This window comes from Pinus tabuliformis, chromosome 6 (genome assembly GCF_031772625.1).
Source record: "Pinus tabuliformis cultivar Carrire ecotype Pingquan chromosome 6, CPIR1, whole genome shotgun sequence".
NCBI lineage: Eukaryota > Viridiplantae > Streptophyta > Pinopsida > Pinales > Pinaceae > Pinus > Pinus tabuliformis.
The window spans coordinates 606,837,326-606,858,655 of NC_142292.1; the positions used below are offsets into that span (position 1 = coordinate 606,837,326).

General features: G+C 38.6%; 1 pseudogene; it reads right to left on the reverse strand.

Annotated features, from left to right (window-relative positions):
- Positions 1-5,803: 5,803 nt before the first annotated feature.
- LOC149260035 (receptor-like serine/threonine-protein kinase ALE2) lies at positions 5,804-10,579 on the reverse strand (annotated as a pseudogene).
- Between the last annotated feature and the right edge of the window lie 10,751 nt (positions 10,580-21,330).

Genomic DNA, 21,330 nt, shown 5'->3' on the forward strand with positions numbered 1-21,330 from the left:
TAGCAACATTAATGAAATCCCCTATTATTCTTTTACCTCCAGAGCTTCCAGAAGTACCATGAGGAAATGAGCTACCAAATCTAGAGGTTGCACTTGATTCAGAATGAGTTTTTTGTTTCTTGCTTTTTTGTTGTGCAACCTCCTCTATTTGAATGTATTTTCTTCTTTGTTCAGCTAAAATGTTTGGGCAAATTTGAATCCCCACAGCACCCTTTTTTTCATCATTGTCCATCACCCCACAAAGATGCCTCCTCACATGGGTATATGAACCACTAAATGGTTTTCCTCCATGATAACCATGAGGGCAAAAAAATTTGTAGCTTCCACCACCCTTTCCCCGTTCAAGTTTGGTCACATAGTTCCACAAGGGTGTTAATGCAGCTTCCCCCTCTAGTGTTTCAGTGTCCCCTTTAGGTTCAACTTCATCCCCTTCCTCTTCAAACCCTTCCTCCTCATCATACATTGGGTCACTCATATTGGGACCACTATCCTCTTGTGATTCTTCCCTTCTATTCTTACTCCCCCTTACCATCATTAAAACCAAAAGTGGAATGATACATAGAAGCCAAAAGAAAACCATCTTGGAATATGGATATAGGTGGTGGACAAACTGCAATTAAATGAGAAAGTAGAAATAATGGGAAATAGTAGGAGAGGGAGGAGAAAAATACAAAAAAAAATGTCAAAAAAATAAGGGAGTTTGGGGTTTGCACTTGTCTATTTAGCTCTTGTAGATGGAAGTCCTCCAAGCTCCTACTCCAGGATCCTCCTCCTTCTACTAGCTCCTCCTCCAAGCTCTCCTCTCTTCTCCTCTCTTCTCCTCTCCTCTCTTCTCTTCTCTTCTCCTCTCCTCTCTTCTCTTCTCCAAGCTCTCATGAACCCAATGTGATAAAATGAGAGATGAATGGGGGGTTAAATCCCTTCATTCCTCACCCTGACCCAAGGTGGACCCACCCCAACCTTTAAAAAATAACAAAAAATTAAAAAAAAAAAACCGATTTTTTTATGTGTGCGGCGGAAAGGGCGAAAGTTGTACAAAATCGCTCTCGATCCATACGCTTTGTACTCCGAAGCAGTATGCTTCATACAACCAAAGCATCGTACAAAGTGCGTTTTGGAAAAATCGAAACGCATTTTTGTCACACGCATCCAAAAATTCCAAGAAGTGTGTTTATCAGCTTGAAATGCATTTCAGTTTTTCTGAAACGCACTTCGTACGGCGCTTCCCCCATGCATCCGTATGGATTACCGATCGAGGTTTTGATCCAGGGGGAGGCATTTCCTGCAACACTGGCACAGATAGAAAAAAATACACCGATACAGGTTGAAGACTTTGAACCAGCAACAGATGAGGAACAAGGTGAGAAACCGTGGGAACAGGAACTTGCTTTGCAGGAGGAACAAATAGTAGAACAAATGGACATGGAAACAGAGTAGCCGAAACAGGATCAGGATACAGACCTCATGCCAAAATAAACTGAGGTCACTCCACAGGCTTCACTAACTCCAATAGCAGAGTAAGTCCAGAGTGAACAAGGGGGTACCATTCTCCTTGAGGACCATAGGGAAACAGATGTGTACAACATAGCCTTTGATAAGTCATAGCATAGAGTTTCACAAGCACGTAGAGCGCGCACCCCCAGATGAGCATGCATCACCTGTGCACTTTGAATAGCAAGTCATTAGGTCAGATGCATGAAGACATCCATCAACCTTAGCCAATGCTACAAAGGCCTATGCCAAAACCATGAGCTCGAGTGTTAAGTTCTTGATAGTAGAAAATGAGTGCATGGTTAAGGAGTTGCAAGCAACCACGCAGAGAAAGGAATAGTCAACAGGATCTTCCATAGCAGAGATGAAGATTGCCATACTTGTTGAAGTATCGGCTCTTGAAAGAGTCATGCGAAGACTGTATGATAGGTTCGTCACCGTGCACAAGGTAGATCTCCATCTAGATGGTCATCAGCAGTGTTGCACGAAGATAGCACGAACACTCACAGATATACATGTTGTAGTTGATCATGTATAGACATGGATAATGAGGTACAAGGGAGACTCACTTCACTTTCACAAGATGATGAAGCTACAGGTAGAGTTGGACAAAGCACGCATCCGGACTCTAATCCGGAACTATGAGGAACTCTTGCCACTCATCACCAGTTTTGAGGCTTCATATACATGGTTGTACAGAAGTTTGGATGTCGTGGTGAGGAATTATGGCACCCCGTCGATTGGTATGCTCACCGGGGCCAAAGAGAAGAATCAAGTCAGACTAGAGCTCGATGTGTACTTTCACCAGTTGATGCTCATGGCCACCAACGCAGATTTTCAAGTCAGCACAGATAACATGTGAATGTACATCGTCGGCCCGGCCTTGCTTAGGACTAAGTTGCGCATGTTACAGGACGAGTTGGACAGAGGTTCCAAATCAGTATACCTAGAAGCAATGGAGGCAAGAGTTTGTTTCCAGAAGGAAAGCATCAAAGAGTATGTGGGCACTGTTGCATACTACCAAGCATGGCATCAGTTCGTCATCAAGAATCACGGAGAGGGGTTTGATGAGCTAGTCTTTCCACAGTCATCTGAGTCTTAGTGTTGTCTTTTCTGGTTGACTCAAGCCAATTTTGTCCCACATGGATATATGTGGAAAATGTATCACTTTTGTAAACATGATGTAAAGTGAAATTCCAAGTGTCATGAGTGGAATACAAACAGTCATATGTAATGTAAAGAGTTATCTAATGAAGTTGAAGAGTCATGAGGGTAGTCCAAGAGTCACAAAGGGGAATGTCAAGGGTCACCCCACCATTTGCTATAAATAGAACCTCATAACTCATAGAACATGATTTTAGGAGCCAAGATTTTGCTAGGCATTGCTTAGAGAGGGCTTGGAAAGTATTGTGACGAGCCTTGGCTTCTCCATAGTGTAGAGCGAGCACATCTGTTTGGAGGGTCAGGTAGTGTTGACTGTAATCTTTCACTATTGGGGCTAATGGTTGTCATGGTTGTATGTATGGATGGAAATTTCACTTTATATAATATAATAGAGCCAGCACGTTTCATAAATAACTTGTTATTGTAGTTCGACTATTTTGGTTACTTTAGCAATGTATGTAGTTTTACTTATGCATTGATATATGGACTATTCTGTATGTGATTGTATGAATCTTATTGAAGCGTGTTGTTGGCTTAACTCATCACTTTGGATTGTCGACTATTCTATTTTCCAGCTTAAGATGTCATTTAGCTCGTGTGTTCCTTTCAGATTGCATACTATTACAGGATTCTAAGGGGCACACTTCCTTTTCCCTCTATGTGTTAGAGCCTCCCCATGCATCTCTCTTGACTTGTTGTAATGTCACACCCTTGCTTCCAACAAGGATATCTTGCTTACCTCTGCGCGCTATCGTAGCCAAGGCATAGCTTTACTACCCATTGTTGGGACTCCTACTCCAAACGGTCTGAGGTCTAGTTGGGACTTCTTACCGGGGAGATCCCATGAAATGTTTGCAGGTCCAGCACCGTCAACAGTAGGCCACAGGTTCCCTACCCAATATTGAGCAATTACAAAATACAAGGCATCATTCCCCTAGTACTACGCTTCATTAATTAAAAATTCAAGAAGACATGCCAATACGATATACCTTTCATTGATTGAGATATAAAATGACCTCATAGTAGATATGAAATGAATAAAAAGGAACATGTAAAAGTGGGTAAAAATAGGTAATTTTATCAGTCAACATCTCTTCTCAACTGGCTTTGTTGTGTGTCCTCATGCAAACCGCTTCCTACACAGATCAGGGTTAGACCCGTTGTGACTGACATGAAGCTGAGTAAGATCATATTGTTTTTCCATATCAGTCCTAGGTAGCTAAAACCCATCTGTATGAACAATGTCCTTCCACCAGTCTTCATCCACAACATAGGTTGGCCCATACTGATCAGAAGGCAACTAGATCATATGAAATCAAGACCTTAACCCTAGTCAACGAATTCAACAATGTTGTATGCAAGAAATATAGTGTGGAACTCTCCCCAATGCTCTTGAAAAGTTGGGTGCCCCAAAGGGTTCTTGTGCCCGTACCACTAATGATGAAAGCATCCAACACTTTTGACAAGCATCCTTGGCTTCTTCCTGAAAAGTGCAGATATGTTTTGTCCTTCTAGTTTGAGAAACTGATGATGTTTAGTAAAAATATCCCCATATTGGAATTGCTCCATCTTGATCAGCAATGGGTGATTTACCTGGTTTGCCTTGAATGTATCAAGGGCCTTTTACCTTTTGACTTGGTTAATCACAAAATATGCAAAAATATATCAATTGAATATCTGCTACAAATGGTACTGAGTTGAATGACTAATTAGTTTCTAGGATATAATCATTCATGTATAATTCACATAGAAAATGTTGGTTAATATGATTGTTAGCTCACAGAATCCTCAACAACTACATGTGATCTTCTATTTTGTGACTTAACTCTTGGTGAGTACTTTACAAATAGAAAAATAGATATTGTTCATGAAGAAAAATGGCATAACAATTAGCAAGGGGTATGCATGCCATCATTTGTTGCGTTAAGGTGAACATCTCGTTCTTATCAGTGTTTAGCAACTGAACTTGTTCCTGCAACTCCTTGATCTTCTTCTGCAATTTTTCTTGTTGTTGTTGAGCCTTTTCGATCTAATTTGTATAATTGGAAACCACCTTCTTCGCATTCTCTTGAATCTCTCTTATTTCTTTCCAATGAGCCTACGTGGGAATTGCCCCACGCTAGAAACTAAAGGTAGTGGCCTTCTGTTTCTATATTTCTACTGCCAAAATAAACTCGCGGGCTTCTTCAAGATGGAGGAGTGTCTGAGTCTATGTGGATGTTGAGGTCACCTCCTTATCCTCTGTCTGTATTGCCACCGAAACTGTCCCACCTTCTCCAAGTGTTGCGGTTGCTTGGCTAGTGTCAATTTTTCACTTTCCTTTTTCTCGTTTGTACAATTGCATCACATGCTTCCTCAGTTTGGTAATTTCTATATTTAACTGAATATTTTCTTTGAATAGTAGTTGGTATCGACACTAAATGGGGGCTTTCCTTTTTGAAATTTCTTTGACAAATTCTTGTTTTACCACATTCTCCTCCATCTGTCTCGAGGATGGTACTGGTCCTTGTGGAGCAGTATTAGCAAACTCATCAACAGGTTCTTGTTTTATCACAACGTTCTCCATTTTTTTGGATGTCGATACTCGTGGAGCGGCATCGGCACATTCTTCTATAGACTCTGGGACTACCAAATTTTCTTATATTTGTTCAGAATTCGGTACTGGTTCTTGTGGAGCAATATCAGAAACATCATCTTCCTCCAATTTCTCTAAAGCTGACACCGATTCTTGTGGATCAGTATCGGCAACAACCTCTTCTTCCATTTTCTCTAAAGTCAACATTGGTTCTTGTGGAGCAGTATAAAAAACAACTTCTTCCTCCAATTTCTTTGAAGTCGACACTAGTTCTTGTGGAGCAGTATCGACAACAACCTCTTCTTCCATTTTCTTTGAAGTTGACACTACTTCTTGTGGAGAAGTATTGACAACAACTTCTTCTTCCATTTTCTCTTAAGCTGACATTGGTTCTTGTGGAGAATCATTAGCAACAACCTCTTCCTCCATTTGCTCTCACGTCGACATTAGTTCTTGTGGATTAGTATCGAAAACAACCTCTTCTTCTAATTTCTTTGAAGTTGACACTTGTTCTTTCGGATCAATATTGACAGCAACCTCTTCTTCCAATTTCTCTAAAGCCGAAACTGGTTCTTATGGAGCAACATCAGCAACATCTTCTTCTATAATTACTCCTAAAAACTTCAATTTGGGAGGAAATACTTCTTCTATTACTTTGTGGGTAGGAGAACAGAATTTCCTCGATCCTCTTGGCATGGAGGCCATAAGTGTAGAACGAGGGGTAGTAGCTTCAGTTTCCATTTTTCCGACATCCTTTGTTTCAGTCTCCTGGATTCCTCCTCCATCTCCCAAATCATCTTGTTGGTCTCTCATTTCTTCATCCCCTTTTTCCTCTACCTCCTCTGGTATTTGTTCCATCACTTCCTCTTCAATCAATTCCTCTTCTAGCCTTACAGGCATCATGGCTGCAACTTCTTCCTCCGATAGCTCAACTAGTTGTTGCCAAGTTATAAGAGTCTGTAACAAGGTGTGAATTACCAGTTACCTAACGAGCCTGGGATTCATAAGGACAGATAATGCCTGGCACGAGCGATGAGCAGATTGGGCCATCAATTGTACATTACTCAAAAGGAAGAATGGGATATTTATGGAATGCATATGATGAACTCAAAGACAAGCTAGGAGCTTAAAATGATATTTAAAGAGGATAGAAAATCAACCTTCACAGGTGATATATCACATTAAGAAATATGCAACATCTGCCCAAGGTTGTGGTAGCGATTTTTGGTCATAACCCTTTCCTTTTTTCACCACGTTCTCCCCCACCTATAGGAATAGCTCTGGAAACTATGACAAGGCCGCTCTTCTAATAAACCACTTATGTCTGTCCTATGGCAACCTGCTAACAACTGTAATAACTTCCTCAATTACTTGAACTTCCAGTCTGTGGACCCTAGAGCGATTTCCTTCCATATTTGGTGCAAACTCAACTGTCACTCCTTCATCAAACCCCTATAGCCTCTCAAAGAAAGTATGCCAGCCTACATTTGGGAAGGTTTTCCATACTTCTGGTTGACACCGAACCTGCTCTGTGCTTTTCAATTCATGTCTAATAGCTTGGCCACCCATTATACCTAACATTTACTCTGTAGCAACACTCGGAGTAGCAATAAGTTGTTAAGGGAACAGTTAGCCAATAAAATACGTGATAATGAGAGTGGCAATAAGGGAAGTGAATCCGAGTGAGGATTATGGTAAAACCAACGGTAATAATGATAATAATTATGGTAATTATTTCGATACATTGGAAATGACTGCATTTTAATGCTAACATGTGTATTCATATGTAGTGCAATTTCCAATGAGTATTGGTATATGTGAAGGATACAGGTGGGGATATGATACGAGTGGGTAATGATTCTGTTAGCGCTTGAGATTTCACCTCAGGCTGAGAAAGGTAAACCTCAAGGCCACATCAAACCATTCAGCCCCGTAGCTAGCCCTACGGGGCAGGAGAAGGCTCTCTCCGGTCTATCTCGTAAAATCTTCAATTAGGGAGATGACCAATAAAGTAACACTGATATTAGGCTAGTAAACTGATTAGAAAGATTGATTTGGGGTTTTTAATTAAATAACGGGGTTTTTCTGGGCTGCATGGGCAAAATCACAGCTTGAAACAGAGAAATATAATGAACAACACAGGTTATCGATTGAGGCAAGGTAGGCAAGACATTTAGCATCAAATCTAGATTTAAACGGGATGGCAAGACTGGTGAGGAGCTGACAAGGGCATAGGACTGAATCCTTGTCAAACAGAAGAAAACATTGAATTTAACAAACTTATAGGCAGAGCATGGCAGGCATGAATTCTTACCTAAACACTTCATTTGTTCAATTAGAAATGATCATGTAGTGAAATGAAACATAACAGATTACATATGAAACAAGGGAAAACTTATGCTAAATTATCATGCCACAGGAATCTCAGAAGTCGGAGCTGTGAAATTACATTAAAAATCTCTGTCATAGACTGTACAATGAAGCTCAGTTTCTCCTCCGGCTCTCAGCACTCAGAACTCTCCCCTCTCTCTCTCCTAATGAATTTTTTTTAATACAATAAATATAATACTGCTAAGGGGAAAACAAATCGACCCCAAAAACCTCTGCGCTGTTTCAACTACAATTACAAAAATTAGAAATGGGCGTTTCATCTATGCTAAACATGGAACAGCCTTCTATTCTAAAATAATACAATGTTCCTCTAAATCTGCTGATGATTTGGCTAATTACGAGGCATAACTGGTGCTCAGATCCCATAGAATCAGGGCTGAGGATCAAAATAGGCAAAATTCGTTCCTAAATCGCTGCTTATGACAGATGTCTCTGTGTATGTTTCGGGTTTTTACTTTTCACCTTCGTTTTCTGTTTGAAATCTTTAACAATCTCACATTTGTGCACATTGTGCCAGTTGTATTCATTGAATGCTCTTATCTGCCTGCGCTGTCTAAAACGCTTCCATCTGCATTGCCACGATGATTCGATGATGATTTAGTGTCAGAAACAAATATGCGTTGCCTATCTTCATCTGTAGAGACAGAACCTGGAAATGATAGCAGCATATATCACAAACAGGTGGCTCGTTCACAGGCTTAGAAGGGTTCTCCGCCAAAGCACATGTACGCTATTCTTCCCTTTTGTAGATCATACTGAAAACCCATTATGATGCCAGAATGATTCCATACGAGGCTCTGTAAGATCAAGTGATTCTCCCTCTAATGATCTGCGAGCTGGATTATCTGTAGTTGATGAAGAGAAACTTTTCAAATAGTCTGAAGCTGACCACGATGACGTTCCGTTTGAAATATCGATTTTTGGCTCTTCTTGAGAAGCTAGAATTTCCTCGAGGCCCAAAAGTATGGTGTGCCTTCCTGTCCATTTCGGAGAACATCACATTTTCTGAATTTCAGGTTCAAAGGTTGAACCACTCATCACATTCCCTGTATGAACTTGTTTTGATGGCATTCCGCTTTCATCCAAGTTAAGGTCCTCTTCCCTACTGAAGTTGTAGTTACAGAAATCAGGATTCCATGACATATAAAAGGGGATCTGAACACCATATGTAGGAAAAGATGCACTCTTCCTTGCATTATTTGGGATTAACATGGCTAGAACTTGCACAACTGCAGTCATTACAGGTCTTGACTCTGGATCCATTTGTAAGCACGCCCTTGCTAATTGAGCCATTTTTAACATGTCTTCTACTGGGAAACCATTCTTTAAGGCTAGATCTACTATTTCATTGAGTACCTTCTTCTCATCTTGTAAGAAAGGACTTGCCCAAATAACAAGGCTTTGTTGTCCCTGAGGCAAAGACATGTCTATTGGACGTCTTCCACTAATTAGTTCCAAAAGAACTACTCCAAAGCTGAAAACATCAGATTTCAAAGAAGCCCTTCCCATCATTGCATATTCAGGAGCAAAATATCCAAATGTACCCAATAATTTTGCTGGTGAACTTGGTTGACCATTAAGATCAACACTTGTGATTGTCTTTGCAGTGCCAAAATCAGCTACCTTAGCTCTCCACTTGCTATCAAGGAGAATATTGCTTGACTTAAAGTCACGATGCAAAACCCCGGGAGTGGCTGCTTCATGAAGATATTCCAGACCTCTTGCTGCTCCAAGTGCAATACGAACTCTGGTTATCCAATGAAGTGATTCCCTACCCAAAGTTCCATCCAAATGATTTCTAAGATTGCCATTAGGCATATGTTCATACACTAGTAGTCTTTGAACTTCCGGCCCATTGTATTCTATGCAGTAGCCAATGAGTAGCACCAGGTGAAAATGATGAAGCCTGGATAAAAGCTCAACCTCAATTAGGAACTCACTATCTGTATCAGGTCCATTTCGACAGACAAGTTTCTTGACAGCAACAGTTCTTCCATTTCTAAGTTGACCTCGATAAACACTACTGCTTCCTCCCATGCCAATGAGTTTAAACGTTGAAAATTGCTCAGTTGCCTCAGCTAGTTGTGAATAAGAGAGCTGTTGTACAATTGTGCCTGGTACCATTTCACTTTTACTGTTGAATTTGAAAGATTTTCTTCCCATGCATCCTGTAATAGATCTGAGGCATGAGCTGTCATGGGCATGAAACTCCTCCGTGAAAGATGACCCCTGGCTTATTAGATTAGTAAAACTGTTTGTGCTATTATCAAATGAGACATTTGAAAACTGGATTCTTAGTCTGTACTTGTAGTGTATAAAGCAAGCCGCAGAGACAAGAAGTGCTATGGCTACCAGTATAATGCACAATATAATAGTGGATAGAATTAATTTTCCCATGGTACCATACCCTGAAAATCTAGATGCATATGGATAACTTGATTCAAGGGGATTCTCTATTCTAAGGATTGAGAAAGGTCCAAGAATTGGATCCTGCAAGATGCCTTCTCCGCTGCTATTCTTCTGAATCAAGATTGTTTCTGTGGTTTTCATATCAGCATAGTTTGTTGATCCTGAAAATGATAAAATATAGATATCTAGAATGACATTTACACCATGCCTCGCAATGGGAACCACCTGTGAAGGGGACACTTGCAGAGTCCTAGCAAAATTCCTTGTAAAGCTTCTTTCCATGCTCAAAGTATAATTGGATAGCTGCACATTGAATATTTCCACAATGACAAGCAGCGGAGTAACACAGCTACAATGTCCAGCATCAATTTTCCAGAAGAATTCTCTTTCCCACGCGACCCCTCTCTAACTTCATCCAACACACTTGGAGATTTTTGGTTGCTCATTCAAGGCAGCCTCTGCTACATGAAAAACTGGATTTTGATTTACTTTAAATTCATCATCTTTGCTTGAAGTAGACTGATCTTGGAAAGATTCAAAGCTAGTCATGTACGAATAATGGATGAAGGAGCGGAATTGTTGATTTGATTATTAAATTGCCAGACTTTGATTGCTGATGATGCTTTGTTTTGTGTTTGTGCTTTTGCAGAGATAGGAGATGAGGAAGCTGCTCCCTTTTGAAGAGCTGGAGATAAATTACATAATCTAAAACAACACATTAATGATTTCTTCTTCAAAACAGGGTTTTGAAGAAGAATCAATCTCTGACATGAGACGGAGTCTAACAGATTCCATATTAATGGTATGATTGGATGATTTAAATAGTTTCTTAATGAGGTATGATAATAATGACATATGGTATCGTTATTATTAAATAAGATAATCTCTCCCCCAACTAAGGTATGGTTGTCCTTGGCCTTGATTGGTCATGTCATCAATGAAATGTCAATTAAATTCACAAAGTCGTTCAAGGACGTACCTGAAAACTTATTTTAGTGGAGTATCAGCATCGACAGAGTATCAAAACTAGTGGAGTATCAACATCGGTCGAGTATCGGCACCACTAGAGTATTAGAATAGGAAATGGAAGAGAGCATTGTAAAAGGGAAAAAGAGAGTTGCAAGTGGAGTAGCAGCAAGGGAAAGGGAAGATAGCATTGTAAAAGGGAAAAGAGAGTTGAAAGTGGAGTAGCAGCAAGGAAAAGGGAAGAGATCATTGTAAAAAGTGAAAAGAGAGCTACAAGTAGAGTAGCAGCAAGGGAAAGGGAAGAGAGCATTGTAAAAAGGGAAAAGAGAGCTACAAGTAGAGTAGCAACAAGGGAAAGTGAAGAGTTATATAAAAAGGGAAAAGAGTTGTGAGTGGAGTAGCAGTAGAAATCAACTTTATTTTATTATTATTATTATTATATATTACTACTTTCTTTTTTTTATTCAATATGAGGTGAAAAGGAGGAATTTTCTGTACAAATGACTTCAAAACCATAATCATCAAAAAATTGTCTAATAAAGGAACCCCTAGAGGTTGGACAGTGATACAACCTAAGGCGATGTTTGTTTGCAAGTAAAGCAGTATGTGCATCGTCTATTGTTATGAGTTTATAATTTCCATTGTCAAACATTGTGTCGACTTCATATGGACCCATCCATCTTGAGCAGAGCTTTCCTTTAAAATCCTTGAACCAGGAATCATAGAGTAATTCCCAATCACCTTTTTGAAACACCTTTTTCGTAATAAATTTATCATGCCACTTAGTTCACTGATGCTGGATTGTGGCAGCATTTTGTACTGTTTCAAATACTAAGAGGGGGGGGGGGGGGGGGGGGGGGGGGTCTGGGGTGGATCAGTATTATTATTAATCTTTCAGAGCATTAGTTAATCTTCAATTATTATCAGTGTTATTACAATGATAGCAATAAACAAAATGAACACAAATGCACACAATTTTTAAGGTGGAAACCCCATATGGGACAAAAACCACCTGAACTCTTTTCTAATAATTCTTTAATCTTCAACTCCAATTGAAAATAAATCTCCAACTTCCTAGAATCTATAAAATCATTCTTCTCTAGCTCCCACTGGATGGATGCTCCAATGCCCGAGATTCTTCAGTAGTCAACTGAATGGATGCCCAAAAACCCAATGAGCTACAACTCACCTTAACACCACCCTCACACCCTGAATTTTTCATAGGCTTGAACCTGTTGGTGACTTCATGCAGCAGCCTAGCACCACCCGACCACCCTATAGAAGAATAAAAGAAGAATGGACTCATGTACCAGGGAAAATGGTCCACTTTACAACGATATAGAATGATGTAGAAGAAGAAGACACACTACACAATAACCCCAACTATGACACAAGCACCTAATGATGATCCTAGACCTCCCGACACTTCCTCTTCAACTCTTCACAGATAGACACTTTTATAACTTTTACAATGATGCTTTTACAATGACTCTGTACAATGATACTTTTACAATGACCGTATGCAGTGCTGCCCACTTGAAAACTTCATGTGGTGAACTTCTTGTTGTTGTTCTAAACCTTGATTGGTTCTCTTGTCATGCTACCCTTTCTCATTCTTCAAAACATTAGATTTTTCATTGAGTCTTCTCTTGATGAATATATAATACCTGCAAAAAGTCTTCAAGGAAATACCCATGACATGATAATAGAAAAACTTACCTCATACTGCAGAGCATATGTTAGTGCTAAACAAAAGCAACAAATTAGAATACAAAGAACCTAATGCCATTAAGAGATGAACATGAATATACAGAAGATACTTACCTAGAGCTTACCTCTGCTACATCATTTTGCTACACCTTGCTCTTTGCTACCCTAGAAAGTCTGGTCCTTTGCAGCCCTTCACAACACTTGATTTAGTTTTTTTTTGCCTTCTAGGAGCACGATATTGAATCTGATGTATCTCTATGATTTCAAATCCCCAATATTTGATCTTCCATCCTATAGTAGCCCTCTGAGTCTTCTTTCCAATGCCACAAGTCTGACCCGCTTTGGATTCTTCAAGACAATGTTATGTCCAATCTCTCACAATGCCCTAATTATGCACTAGTTTAGTAGAGCAAACTTGTACAGCGTGCCATGTGTCACTGTTTCCTCCATTGGTTCTAAAATTGATACATAGGAAACTACAGTCCATGCACTATCTGTCACTTTTTACATAATTCCAATCTGCTTCGTAGAGAGAGAGTTATGACGATTTTCCCAAGGTCACCTCTTTGAGATGCAATTCGGGAGCCTACAAAAACCCTAACTTCCACAGATCATATCTCTAAATATGTACCGAGCCAAGCCCTAAAATTCGGTGACGACGTTCATCAGGATTTCGGCTCAAATGAGTTTTAATTTTGGAATATAATACTTCACAGAAATAAATTTATAGTGCAAATTCCACGATCACTACTTTTGGAGGATATATGAGATCTCTTTTTATAGAGTTGAGAGGGGCTTCTATAGAGAATGTTAGAGGGATTTTAGGAGCTTAAAAAATTATTAATTATTGACTATTCAATGACCAAAATCAATGATAAATTCCATGCCACAACCTCATCGAGTTCAGCCCACTAATTAGGGTTACTAACTTCAATCTTGAATAGTTACTTACAAATCATGATAAATTACGAGGGGAGCCATATACCGATAGAAAGATCTTTTTGACTAGAGTATTCCTATAATGGTTATGAGACGAGAAACCATGAATGATGATGCCCAATGTGCCATGTAATTTCAGGGTCATCCTTGGTGCTGCTTGGGTTGACATCAATGACAACCTCAGATTATCTTTAGATCAACAATCTCCCCCTTTGGCATTAATGGCAACACAAGAAATCCCCTTGCGATCAGGGCATCTCTTCCTACTACCTTCTCTCCCCCTTTGACATCAATGGCAAAGGGTAACTCCCCCTAACGCACAACCATCCTACGAACCTGTACACACTTCCACTCCCCCTTTATTTTCTGAATAAGGAAAATCTAATGAGAACTTGGGAGAATCCCAAGCTTCTGGCGAAGATATTCAAATGCTTCATGAGGTAAAGGTTTAGTGAAGATATCAGCAATTTGTTCTTTTGTACCAACATATTCAAGTTTGATATTCTTTTCAGCGACTTGTTCTCTAACAAAATGATATTTGATCGGAATGTTTTTTTTTTAATGCATTACAAGATTCTTGGAGATGCTTATGGCACTAGTGTTATCACAGAAGATGGGAATAGGCTCACTGAATTGTACTTGAAGATCTTGCAAAGTTTGTTTCATCCAAAGGACTTAAATACAACAAGTTTCCACTACAATGTATTCTGATTCCACTGTAGATAACGAGATTGAGGTTTAGTTTTTTCTCAACCATGATACGAGACAACCACCTAGATAAAATGTTACTCCACTAGTACTCTTATGATCATCAATGCTTCCTCCCCAATCTGCATTTGTAAAGGCTTGAATAATGACATTGTTGCCCTTGGGATACCACAAGCCATATTCTGTTGTGCCCTTTAGATATCGAAGAATTCTTTTGAAGGCAATAATATGCGATTCTTTTGGTGTTGCTTGGAATCTTGCTACTTGTCCAACTACTTGCATAACATCTAGTCAGGAGGTTGTTACATATAGAAGACTACCAATCATAGATCTGTACAACTTTTGATCCACATCCTTAGATGAGTCGTCTATGCTCAATTTACAACCTGTTACCATCGGAGTAAGGACGGGTTTGCAATCTTCCATTTTGAATTTCTTGAGAATTTCCTTGATGTACTTGGCTTGACATATAAATATTCCTTTCTCTTGCTAAGATATTTGAAGCCCTAAGAAGTATGTCAACTCCCCAAGTAAAGACATCTCGAACTCACTTTTCATCTTTGTAGAAAAGTTCTTACTTAGTCGATCATCATTGCTACAAAATATTATATCATCCACATATACCTCAATGATCGCTAAATTACCTTTATCTATTTGTACATAAAGATTGCTATCAGCAGTACCTTTCCTGAACCCTTGCTGACGTAGATATCCATCAAGACGAGCATACCATGCTCTGGGAGCCTGCTTGAGACCATACAGAGCCTTCTTTAACCTGCAAACATAGTCTTCTTTTTCTAATAGTAGAAAACCTTCAATTTGTTCGATGTAAACTTCTTTTAATTCGCCATTCAGAAATGTTGACTTAACATCCATTTGGTAGACTTTTATTTTTCTTGAACATGCATAGGTGAGAAACATCTTGATAGCTTCCATTTTGGAAATGGGAGAAAATGTTTCTTCAAAATTTATTCCTTCAACCTGTGCATATCCTTTGCAAACTAATCTTGCTTTGTTCCTGGTAACCAGTAATTCTTCAACTGTTTTTCTCCCCCTGAACCTTTAATGAAACTACCATCTTGTTCAAACTACCTTCTTGTCAATCGTAGACTTGTGCCATATACTGCTGCATAGACTCCTCCTATACAAACATTAAGGATTCAACAAACCAGATTGTTCAAAATAGTGAGTCACTTAACGGGCCATCTTGACTTGAGTCATTATCTGAAGCAACTGCTAATTCCTCATGAACTTTTGCTTTTACAAATCCTAAAAGCATAACTGTTAAAACCTTGTTATATGCTTTGTCTTCCTGTACCTATTTCCTTTTCGAGACCTTCTTATTCTTGCGATCTCGAGCCATGTGCCCATAGTTATGACACTTGAAGCATTCAATGTTTTCCATAGGCGATTCCATCTGATATCTACAACCACAAGTGCTATGGCCATAGTTATGACATTTTAAACATTCAATATTATTTCTTAAATGTTCAAATTTATTGATGTTTCGTTGAGCCCTGGGAGGTTCATATTTGATAGATCTCCTAGAATTGTATTAGTTCCTAGGGTATGTGTGACATTCTACAGCTTTATGACCAAATTTTCCACTTGAATAACAATAACCATGAAAAATATGTTGGTACCTGGATGGAAATCTTCGTCGGGGAACTGTCTTCCAAGGCTGTTCTTGCGAATCTTGTCCAATGAAGTCTACATGCCTATCATATCTCATAGGTTCATTGTATTTTGTTGTAGAATATCCTGCTTCTTCTTTATAACCGAGGCCAGTTCTGTCGTTGTAAGATAATTGATTTTTGATGAGTTCTTCCAATGCCCTTGAGCTGTTGGCATAGTTTTGGATAGTGTTTCCCTTCTTCACTTCCTTACGCAGCGAGACTACTACGGCTTCTAATGCTTCCCTTCCTTAGTTGATTTCTTCCAACTTCTTTTGAAGTGACTCTTCAATACATTTGTGTTCTTCAACTTTAATTTTGAGTGTTATGGAACCAGCTCACAAAAAGATAGAAAAGATAGATCAACGCCTTATAATTCAGCCTCTTTGAGGGGGCAACCTCCTTTACATTACACAAATGAACAATTCTTGGATGATACAAATGACAAGACCTCCTTTCTATATATAGGAGTCTAAGGGGTTATAATATAATCAGAGTTGACATAACAATAATAATGTAAGGGCACAATAATAACAATAGTGGGGTTCTATGGTGCACAATAATAACAATATGGGGACTACATGGGCAAAATAATATAATAAGGGGGTTGTACTAATAACAATAATGGGTTACACTAGTAGTATAGGGACCTAATATGCCCCTCTCCTTCAAAAAGTGTTGTCCTCAATGCTTGAGTAGTTCTTGATGCTTCTGTATAAATTCTTTTCCTCCCATCGGGAATCTTCAGTGCGTAAGTTCTTCCACTTGATGAGATACTCTGAAATTGATCTATTTCGTAGCTTTTGATTTCTTGGTTCTGTGACTGCTTCAAGTTCCAATATGATTTTTCCTTCCTTGTCAAGTTCTCGCAATACTGTTTGAACTGGGACCTTCTGCAACTTTTGAATGAGTTCCCACTCCTTTGGGCATATGGATATGTGTAAGGCATGATGTTTGGAGGAACACTTCATGGAATCAAATGAATATCATGATCATGATCACGAATAGGTGGGAGGCCTTTGGGAGTCTTAAATACCTTGGAATGATTGTCCAAAACGTTTTGGAGATCTGGAGAAATACATGATTTCGATGTGGGATCCTCTAGTGAACATAATTGTGCAATTACACATTGTTGTTCTTTATTTAGAAGCTTTGTCATGTTGTTAGAGTTGATTATCTTTCCATGTTTTCCTTTGATACCCCTCAATTCAACTTCCTTTCCTTCCCAAAAAAAATTCAAGAAAAGTTCTTGAAAATTAAAAGCTATCATACCCAAAGATTGTAGCCATTGGACTCCTAGTAAAACATCAACACCACCCATTGGAATGAAAAGAATTGGGCTATTCAATACATATTCTCCCATGGATAGCTTGATATTATGGCACTTTCCAGAGAAATTTATGGTTCCTGCACTTGCAACCATCACTTGACACTCTGGTGCTGGATATAGGAAGCAATTCAATTCCTTGGTTATCTTACAATCAATAAAATTATGGGTACTGCCCGAATCAATCAACACTCTTACTTTTTTCTTCTTGATATGTCCTTCTATATTGATAGTTTGAGGAGTGGTAATTTCTTCCAATGCATTACAAGGTATGGTCGGATTGATTTCTTGAGACTCGATGTGATCTTTCAATTCTTGAACATTTTTCTTCTTGATATTTCCTTCTATATTGATAGTTTGAGGAGTGATAATTCTGTCCAATGCATTACAAGATATGGTCAGAGTCATTTCTTCTTTCTCGATGTGATATTTCACTTCCTGAACCTTTTTATTCATGATATGTCCTTCTATCTTGAGAGTTCTAGGAATGATAATTCTTTCCAAATTTTTACAAGATATGGTCGGATTCATTTCTTCTTTCTCTGGGGTTGGTTCCTAGTGTATACACTCTTCTTTTGACGTTTCTTGATCCTTTTCTTCCTTCTCTCCACAATCAATGTAAAATAATTTCTTCTCGACACACTTATGACCTTTAATGTATTTGTTATCACAATTGTAACAAAGCCCTTTTTTCTATTTTTTCTTCCAATTGTTATGGTGTAACCCTTGTAGGTTGTGGAAGGCTAGGAGAAACAACACTTCCATCTTTATAGTTGTGAGGGGTAGACTTCCTTGTTGCCATAATTTTTCTTTCCACTTTGTAACAAAGTCGTTTTTCTCTTTTTTCTTTCAATAGTTGTGGTGTTTTTCTAAAGAATGTGTTTCTCTTTGTATCCTCATAATGTGCTATCATTTCCTCCGTGAAAATTGACCACGTAACAAGTTTTTTACGAGAACAAATCCCTTTATACTATAAAAATTGATCCGGTTCTAAATATGAAGATGCAATAAAAACCTTTTGTAATAGTGTTACACCATGTAGATCAAAATATTTCTCCATCTATAGTATCCAATTTACTAGATCCTTTCCATCAAACTTCCTCATATCGCCTTTTCTTGATTTCAGGAGCTCGATCTTGAAATGAATGTAACTTTGTACTTTCAGATCTCAAAGTTCTGAAATTGTCTCCTGTGGTAGCCCTCTGAGTCCTCTTTATAACCCCGCAAGTCTGATCAGAACTTGATTCTCCAAGAAATAGTTATGCCCAATCTCCTAAAATGACCTGATTATATAATGTTTCAATATAGCGAACTAGTATGACGTGCCACGTGTTCCTGTTTCGACCTTCAGATCTGAAAACTATGAACAGAAAACTACAGTCCGTCCGCTCTCTGTAACTTCTTACGAAATTTCAATTTGTTTCTCAGAGAGAAAGTTATGATGATTTTCCCAAGGTCACCTGTTTAGGATGTAATTCAGGAATCTGCAAAAACCCTAACTTCCTCAGATCATATATCTGAAAAATATAGCGAGAAAAGATATGAAATTTGGACCCAATATTTAGAATGATTTATTCTCAAAAGGGTTTTTTCTTTAGCTTTTGAAACATCATAGCGAAAAGGTTATAGCGAAAATACCACGATGACCTGTTTTAGATGAAATTTTGGAGATTGTAAAACCCTAACTTCCTCATATCATATCTCCGAAAATATAGCGAAACAAGATCTGAAATTCGAACACGCGGTTCAGCAAGATTTCTTCTCAAATGGGTTTTTGTTTTTAGCTTTGGAAAAATTGCAAAAAAAAGTTATAGAGAAAATACCACGTGACCTGTTTGGATTAGTGAAACCCTAAAATCCAAAGCTCTGATACCAAATGTTATGGAACCAGCTCACAAAAAGATAGAAAAGATAGATCAACGCCTTATAATTCAGCCTCTTCGAGGGGGCAATCTCCTTTACATTACACAAATGAACAATTCTTGGATGATACAAATGACAAGACCTCCTTTCTATATATAGGAGTCTAAGGGGTCATAATATAATCAGAGCCGACATAACAATAATAATGTAAGGGCACAATAATAACAATAGTGGGGTTCTATGGGGCACAATAATAACAATATGGGGACTACATGGGAAAAACAATATAATAAGGGGGTTGTACTAATAACAATAAGGGGTTACACTAGTAGTATAGGGACCTAGCATTGAGACCTTGAACTTCTTCTTCAAGAGTATTGGAACAGATCTTCTCAGCCTTGAGCTATTTTATAAGCTTGATTGCCTCATTAGGAAATTCTTCTATGGTAAACCCTTCTTCTTCATTGATTGATACCTCTTGTTTATTGTGCTTGGCCATAAACAGTACTCTCTCATTGGCTTCTTCTTCACTATCACTATCTTCATTAGACGATGAGCTATCTTCTTTAGAGAGAAAGTTCCTTCTGAATCCTTTCTTCTTGCCAAGTTTTAGTTTTCTCGTAAAGTAAGTATATTCTCCATCTGAAAAACCTTCTTTGTCATCTTCCTTTTATTCACACTTGCAGGTGCAGGTCTTTGCCTTTGAAGGTTGTTTGTCCTTATTGGTTTTCTTAGATGCAGCAAACACAGTTTCTAGATGCGAAGTACCCTCTTCTTCATCAAGTCTCATTTCATATGCTATGAGAACTCCATGTAATTCCTCTTTGTTGAGTTTGGCCATATTTGTCCTGTATTCTAAGACTGATACCTTTGGGTTCAATCTTCCTGGTAACGTTCTAAGAATATTTCTTATAATAGTCTTCTCTTCAACAGGTTCTCCCAATCCTTCCAAAGTGTTGGTTATTTCATCAACGTGTTGGAAGTATGCAGCAATGTTGTCATCATCTTTCATTCTGAGTTTCTCAAATTTTCCTCTGTAGATTTAAGGCTTTTCTTCTTTAACATTTGAGTCACTTGCATATATATTCTCAAGCTTGTCCCATACATTTTTCGTAGTTTTACAACCCAACACCTTATGATAAGCAGATAGAACAAGTCCACTAATAATAATATTCTTTTCTTTTGCATCATTTACAAAATTCTTCTTACCTTGTGCATCTGCGGTTGGTGTAAATCCATTTTGAATAGTGTCCCATACTTCGTAACCTTGCACCAAGAGATAGACTTCCATTATTCCTTTCTAGAGTGCGTAATTATTTTCATTGAACAGAGGTACACCATTCTTGGTATGCTCCATGATCTCCTTCCAGTTGTTAAATTGTTATTGAAGGAACCAAGCTCTGATACCAATTGTTGGAAATAATGGGGGGGGTGTGAATCAGTGTTCCTTTCAATTAGTATTATTATTAATCTTTCATAACATTAGTTAATCTTCAATTATTATCAGTGCTTTTACAATGATAGTAGTAAACAAAAGGAACACAAATACCCACAGTTTTTAAGGTGGAAACCCCCTTCGAGACAAAAGCCACCTGAACACTTTTCTAATAATTCTTTAATCTTCAACTCCAATTTAAAATAAAACTCCAACTTTCTAGAATCTAGAAAAGAAATCTTCTCCAGTTTCCACTAGATGGATGCTCCAACGCCCGAGATTCTTCAGTAGTCAACTAAACAGATGCCCCGAAACCCAATGAGCTACAACTCACCCTAGCACCACCCTACCACCCTGAATTTTTCACATGATTGAACTTGTTGGTGACTTTATGCACCAGCCTAGCACCACCCTACCACCCTCTAGAAGAATAAAAGAAGGATGGACTCCCATACTAGAGAAAATGGTCCAATTTACAATGATATAGAATGATGTAGAAGAAGAAGACACACTAGAACGTATCCCCAACTATGACACAAGCACCTAATGACGATTCTAGACCTCCCGACACTGCCTCTTCAACTCTTGGCAGATAGACACTTGTACAAATTTTACAATGATGCTTTTACAATGATACTTTTACGATGACTGTATGCAGTGTTGCCCACTTGAAGACTTC